Source organism: Chinchilla lanigera, unplaced genomic scaffold (genome assembly GCF_000276665.1).
Source record: "Chinchilla lanigera isolate Chin_1 unplaced genomic scaffold, ChiLan1.0 scaffold00054, whole genome shotgun sequence".
In the NCBI taxonomy this organism is placed as follows: Eukaryota; Metazoa; Chordata; class Mammalia; order Rodentia; family Chinchillidae; genus Chinchilla; species Chinchilla lanigera.
In genome coordinates, this window is record NW_004955455.1 from 6,878,050 (window position 1) to 6,885,342 (window position 7,293).

Consider the following 7,293-nt stretch of genomic DNA (forward strand, 5'->3'; position numbering starts at 1 on the left):
GTGTTTTCATGAGAAACTACATTGAAGATATCAATATATAATACAATAAGCATTGTTAATTCCCTACCACTCTGTTTGTAACTCTGTAATGTCTGTACTGATCCTATGCTATTTTGCAAAATGTTGTCGGTCTGTTAGTATTTTCCTCCTTTAATTTCTAAAATAAAAAAAAAAAAGAAAAGTTGGTTCTTTGAAAGAATTTTACAAATTGATAAACCACTAGCCAACCTTATCAAAAGGAGGAAAGAAAACACACAAATTCAAGCAATTAAGAATGAAAACAGGGAAAATCACAACAGATCCTACAGAGATTCAGAAGATCATCAATACCTGCTACAAGAACCTATATTCTCATAAGATGGAAAACACAGAAGAAATGGACAGATTACTAGACACAATCCAATTGCCAAAACTAAATAAAAAAGATATAAAAATTCTAAATAACCCAATATCAACCAATAAAATTGAAAATGTAATTTAAAATTTACCAACAAAAGCCCAGGCACCCTCATGGGAGACAACTCCCATGAACTCCAGACAGCTCCAGCAGCCTAGGTGACTGTGCCCTCTCCATTCCACTCACTGAAGGGGGTCCCAGCCAGCCTCTGCAGCCTTGACCACCAACTGCCCACCCCCGCCTCCTGCAACCTTGCAAAAGTGGGGCTGAACCCCTGACAACTTCAGAAACCTTGATGAGTTTCCTCTACCACTCCTCTACCAGCATGAAAGTCAGGCAGAGCCCTGGACAGCTTCAGGGGTCTCAGCGGCTATTCCCTACCCCTTGCCACACCGCACAGGAGCTGAACTGAAACGCAGGCAGCAGCCTTAGTGACTACGCCCCTCACCCCTCTCCCACATGATTCTGGACAGCTCAGGAGCTTTGTAACCACAACCTGCACACTCCCACACCATCAGGGAAGCCAGGCTGAACCCCAGAAAGCTCTCAGAACCCCGTGTAGCAGCCAAGTTGAGGCGCAGACAGCTTTGGAAGCCTGGGTGACTGTGCACCCACCCCTCTTCCACTGGTGTGGGAGGCAATTGCATCCTGTAAAGCTTTAGGAGCATTACCCCATACCCCACTCCCACACAGGACTGTGGGAGCCACACTCAGCACCAGAGACCTTTGGGTCCTTGACCCACCATTCCCAAACCATTGTGGGAGTGAGGCTGGGCTCCAAGAACCTCTGGATCCTCGAAAATGACAAAACAAATGCACAAAATGCAATCTCAGACCTCCTCCTCACCCAGAATAAGTCGAGGAGATATCAATACACAAGATCTCAGAAGTCATACACCTGGAATTTCTGAAATGATAGCAACTGAGGTAAGGAAATAACTCCATCAGGCCATATGAGATATCAGATCGGAAATAATGTCTCAGATAATAAAAGAAATGACAACAATAATGAAAGAATTCCTCAGCACATCCAAAGAAGACACAGATAAGAAAACAAGAGCATAGAAAAATGATGAAAAACTTGAATGAACAATATAGGAAAGAATCAGAATGCATAAAACAGATTCAAACAGATATCCAGGAAATTAAAAATTCCATTGAAAGCTAGGAAAACCACATGAACAAAGCTGAAGACAGCATTGCAGCTAATGATCGTGAAAGGAAGGATCTCTTAAAAATAACAAGGAACAAGGAAATAATTCAACAGCTGAAAGATGAAGCAAAGAAAAACAATGTAAGATTAATAGATGTCAATGAAACAGCAGGAGTCAACACAAGTGACATAAAAGACTATTTGCAGAAGAGCAGAAAATTTCTCAAGCATGAAAACATATCTGACATACACATAAATGACGTATATAGAACTCAAATTAGCCATACCCAAAATAAATGTACACCCAGACATACAATGATCGAGATCCCAGAAGTTCAGCAAAGAACAGAATATTAAAAGCTGTTAGAGGAAAAAAAGCAGATAATCTATAAAGGAAAGCCCATCAGAATCACGGCAGATTTCTCAGCACAAACCATCAAGTCAGGAAGAGCTTGGACTAAAGTACTGCAGGTCCTGAAAGAAAACAACCCAGACTGATGTGCCCTGCAAAACTATACTTCAAAATTAATGGAGAAATAAAATATTTCCATGATAAAGAACAACTGAAGAACTTCATGAGCATTAAATCAACCCTACAAAGAGTACTAAAAGTTATTCTAGAAAGAGATAAAAAAAATGACCACAATTGCAAGAACAATAGAAAGGAACCACCAAGTGGAACAAGCAATTAAACAGAGGGGAAAAAGGAAAATAACATGACAAATATAAGCCAATACATATCAGTTATAACCATCAACGTGAACAGTCCTAATTCACCAATCAAAAGAAGGAGACTGGCAGAGTGGATCAAGAAACAAAATCCAACAATATGCTCTATACAAGAAACACATTAACTCAAAAGGAAATTCACAGACTGAAAATCAAAGGATGGAAAACAATACTCCATGCCACAAGAACCCAGAAAAAGGTGGATTTAGCTATTCTGCTTGCAGACAGTGTGAACTTCAAACCAAGAATGATCAAAAGAGATAAAGACAGTCACTACATACTTGTCAGGGGAAAATGTCAATAGGAAGAGATAACAATCATAAGTATCTATGCACCAAATACACAAGCAGCCAACTATATAAGACAAATTTTAACAGACATGAAAAATCAAATAAGCAGTAACACAATTATAACAGGGGACTTCAACACCCCTCTCTCACAAAGAGACAGATCAAGTAGACAAAAAAATCAGCAAAGAAATAACAGAAATAAACCAAACTTGTGAACAAATGGACTTAGTAGACCTTTACAGAGTGTTCCACCCAACAACATCAGAATAGACATTCTTCTCAACACTGTTAGCATCCCTCACGGATGTAGAGAAAACATTCCTGAAATTTATCTGGAACCAAAAGAGGCCTAGAATAGCAAAAGCAAACCTGGGCAACAAAAACAAGGCAGGAGGCATACAATCACTGACTTGAAATTATACTATAAAGCTACTACGATAAAATCAGAATGATACTGGCAAAAAAAATCTGAAGATCAATGGAACAGATTAAAAGATGCAGACACAAGTACAAATACACTCAGCCACCTTATCTTTGACAAAGGCACCTAACATGTTCACTGGTGGAAAGATGGCTTCTTTAGTAAGTGGTGCTGTAAAAACTGGCTTTCCACATGCAGAAAACTAAAACTAGACCCATGCCTATCACCATGCACTAAAGTAAAGTCAACATGGACCAATTATCTAAATATTAAAACAGAAACACTAAAGCTACCAGAAGAGAAAGTAGGTAAAAATCTTGAAGACACAGGGGTAGGCAAAGAGTTTATGAACAAAAACTATACTGCACAGGAAATACTTTGAAGAAATAACAACTGGGATCTCATCTTACTAAAGTTTTTTCACATCAAAAGAAATCACCAGGGTCTGGGGATTTAGCTCAGTGGCAAAAGCACCTGCCTGGCAAGCGCAAGGTCGTGAGTTCGGTTCCCGGTACCAGAGAAAAAAAAAAAAAAACAAAAAAAAACAAAAAAAACAAAAAAAAAAGAAATCACCAGCAGAGTAAAAAGAAAACCCACAAATTGAGAAAAAAATTTAGCCTACTGCCCCTCAGACAAAGGACATCTATCAAGAATTAAAGAATTAAAAAATATCAGGCCCTCAAAATTCAAAGACCCAATCCAAAAATGTGCATCTGAGATGAATATGCACTTCTGAGATGAAGATATACTAATGGTGAATAAATATATGAAAAAATGTTCAACATCATTGGTCATTCAAGAAATGCAAATTAAAACAACACTGAGATTGCACTTCACCCCAGAAAGAATGGGTACTATTAAGAAATCAAGCAATAACAAATGTTGGAGAGGCTGTGGGTTTTCCCCTTCTCGACGGCTGGTAGGAGTGTAGCTTGGTGAAACCACTGTGGAAATCAGTGTGGAGATTCCTCACAAAACTAAGGTTAGAAGTCCCACTTAACCCAGCTATTTCCTTTCCGGGTATGTTTACAGAAGAATTAAAAACAGCGTACCACAGCAATGTATGTGCACCCATGTTTATAGAAGAACAATTTGTCATAGCTAAATCTTGGAAATAACCCAAATGCCCATCAACTGAGGAATGGATAAAAAAGATGTGGTATTTTTATATAATGGAGTATTAGCTATAAAAAAAGATAAACTTGAGGCTTTTGTAGGTAAATGGATGCAACTAGAGACTAAGTGAAATAAATCGGACCCACATGTGTAAACATTGTATTGTCTCCCTAGTATAAGAAGCTGAAAGAGTAAATAAAACCCAAAATGTACAACAGATATTATGAAAGGGAAAGAAATTGCTCAAAGGAAGGAACAACAGGGATGAGGGAAAGGAGAAAAAGGAAGAAGGAAGGGAAAATAAATGCATATATATGTCTATAGAAGGATAGTTGGGGTCACTACTGCTGAAGTCTGGCTTATTGAAAGGAACAGTTAATGCCTATTTTTTTTTTCTTTTTGACTAATTTTGCATGCTTATATGTGGTAATCTGAACAACTAATTTGAAGACAACAATATGCAATATAACAACCATTGGTGAATTCCTACCATCTTGTGTAGAGAAACTCTATATCATTTCTATTTTTTTTATTTTTTATTCTCTTAATGGTTTGATCAGTCTTACATTCTTACATCACTGAAGGTAACAATATACAATGTAACAGCCACTGTTAATTCCTATCATTTTGTTCTGAAACCCTGTATCATTTTTATTGTTTTTTGCTTTATTTCATTTTTGTCTATGTTCTTTGTAATCTGCTATTGTTCTTTTTTTTATTATTCTCTTTAAAATTAAAAAAAAGAAAAGCCCAGGCCCTGACAAATTCACAGTTGAATTCTACAAGAAATTTAGAGAAGAACTAATGCCACTTATGCTGAAACTCTTTAAAAAAAACAACGGAAAGGGAAGCAATCTTTCCAAAATCATTTCTGGAGGCAAGTATTACCCTAATACCAAACAGGAGAAGGACCCAACTAAGAAGGAGAATTACAGGCCAATCTCCCTAATGAACATAGATACAAAAATCCTCAATAAGATATGGCAAAGAGAATGCAGCAAAGCATCAAGAAGATTATTCACCATGACCAAGGTGAATTCATTCACCAGGGATGCAGGGATGGTTCAACATAGGAAAAACAATAAATGTTTTTTTTTTTTTGGTTTTTCTCCGGTACCGGGAACTGAACTCACGACCTTACACTTGCCAGGCAGGCGCTTTTGCCGCTGAGCTAAATCCCCAGCCCCAATAAATGTAATAAACTATATTAACAGAACCAAAAATAAAAATCACATGAGCATCTCAAAAAATGCAGGAAAAGCATCTGACAAAGTCCAACACCCATTCATGATAAAAACACTCAGAAAATTGGAACAGAAGGTCTTTATCTTAATCTGATAAGTTATCTATGACAAACCAACAGCTAACATCATACTAAATGGTCAAACACTGAAAGCTTTCAATCTAAAATCAGGAAGGATGTCCACTATCACAACTCCTATTCAATATAGTTCTGGAAACATTAGCCAGAACAATCAGAGCAGAGAAAAAAATAAAAGGAATAATGACAGTAAAGGAGAAAGTTAAACTGTCATTATTTGAAGATGACATGATACCCTACATAGAAGATCCCAAAAGCTCCACCAAAAGACTTATAGATTTAATAAATAAATTTAGGAGTGTAGCTGGATAAAGAGTCAACATTCAAAAATCAATAGCATTCCTGTACACAAGCAACAAACTCACAGGAAGAGAAATTAGGGAAAGCATATTTTTCATAATAGCATCTAAAAAAAATAAAATACTTAGGAATTAATCTAACATAGGATTTAAAAGATGTGTATAGTGAAAATTATGATACCCTAAAAAAAAAGGAGATTGAGGAGGATATCAGAAAATGGAAAGTTATCCCCTGCTCATGGATAAGAAGAACCAACATAGTAACAATGCCCCTACTCCCAAAACTTACTCAGATTTAATGCAATCCCAATCAAAATACCACTAGCATACCTCATGGTGGCACTGTAACTCCAGCACTCTGAGAGGCTGAGGCAGGAGGATCCTAATTTCAAACCTTGCTTGGACAATTTACAAATTTGGCAAAATTCTGCCTCCAAAAAAAAAAAAACACAACAAAAAGGGCGGGGATACAGCTCAATGAGAAAACCTGGGTTTAATTCCCAAAACTGAAGGGAGCGGCATTATTTAAATCAACAGTTGGTCTGAATTTATCATACACATTCAGGTTCCCTTGGGAAATGCTAAAGAGCTGAGTTTTAACAGAGAAGAGGACAAGACAAAAAACTGAAGAAGAAAAGATACAAACTTGATCCCTATTACAGGGACCTCTCTTACCTCTGCCTTATATTGAAACTTTTAAGATCTTGCAATATTCCCAGCAGGGGGTCACATCCTTGAGGTAACTAGAGAGAAAAGGATTCGGGATATTTACATGTTAAAAGAAAAGAAAAACTATACTGCAGCCTAACACTGCCCTTTGGATGTGCCATTCATTAACTACCTCACACTTAACCAAAAGAGAGAACTGAGACCCTTTCTCCCAAAACCATCCCTCCAATCTACCCTACCTCAGTAAAGAAAACAGCCCACCTGCGCACTACCCAAATCAAAACGCGCTCCGGGCAGTGGGGGTTTCATTAGCGTCCAGGAGAGCTCCCAAATATGAAAAATAAGGCTTTGCGATAGAGGAGAGAGACCAAGAAATAAAGTCTAAAGTGCTTTAAACGCCTTAAGGGTTAGGGGCCTGTCAGCTATCTAGAATAGGGTGCGAGTGTGGCAGTTACAAAACTGCTTTATGATTTTTTAAATGATTAAACGCTCCAAGAGACCACGCAGGGACAGGGACGGGGACCGGGAAGGGGGGAGGGGCGGGGGCCGGGCGGGGCGAGCTTTGGGGGCCAGGGCTGACTTCTTCCCCGCGGTGAGATGAGGGACCGGGATGCGAGGGGACAGGGACATGAGAGGACAGGCGCGTGAGGGGACAGGGACGTGAGGGACCTGGATGTGAGGGGACAGGGACGTGAGGGGACAGGGACGAGAGAGGGCGGGGACGTGAGGGGACAGGGGCGTGAGGGGACAGGGACGTGAGGGACCCGGACGTGAGGCGACAGGGACGTGAGAGGATAGGGATGAGAGAGACCCGGACGTGAGGGGACAGGGACGAGAGGGGACAGGGACGAGAGGGGACAGGGACGTGAGGGGACCGGGGCGCGAGGGGACAGGGGCG

General features: G+C 39.4%; 1 protein-coding gene and 2 gene segments (V, D, J or C); 2 read left to right on the plus strand and 1 right to left on the minus strand.

Moving 5' to 3' along the window:
- Window positions 1–7,293, plus strand: part of LOC102009145 — a 718,028-nt gene that overhangs the window by 238,980 nt on the left and 471,755 nt on the right.
- The window catches only part of LOC102014012, a 660,803-nt gene that overhangs the window by 185,311 nt on the left and 468,199 nt on the right, over window positions 1–7,293 (plus strand).
- Znf280b (zinc finger protein 280B) overlaps window positions 1–7,293 on the minus strand; it is a 22,332-nt gene that overhangs the window by 11,474 nt on the left and 3,565 nt on the right. The window contains exons 1-2 of one of the 2 annotated variants that reach the window (XM_005396360.2): window positions 6,657–7,076; window positions 6,402–6,469 (exon numbers count right to left, since the gene is read on the minus strand). The gene's annotated coding sequence lies outside the window, so the exon portion shown is untranslated. Of the gene's footprint in view, window positions 1–6,401; window positions 6,470–6,656; window positions 7,077–7,293 lie in introns of those variants that run through there. The other variant, XM_005396359.2, reaches the window with a different exon arrangement.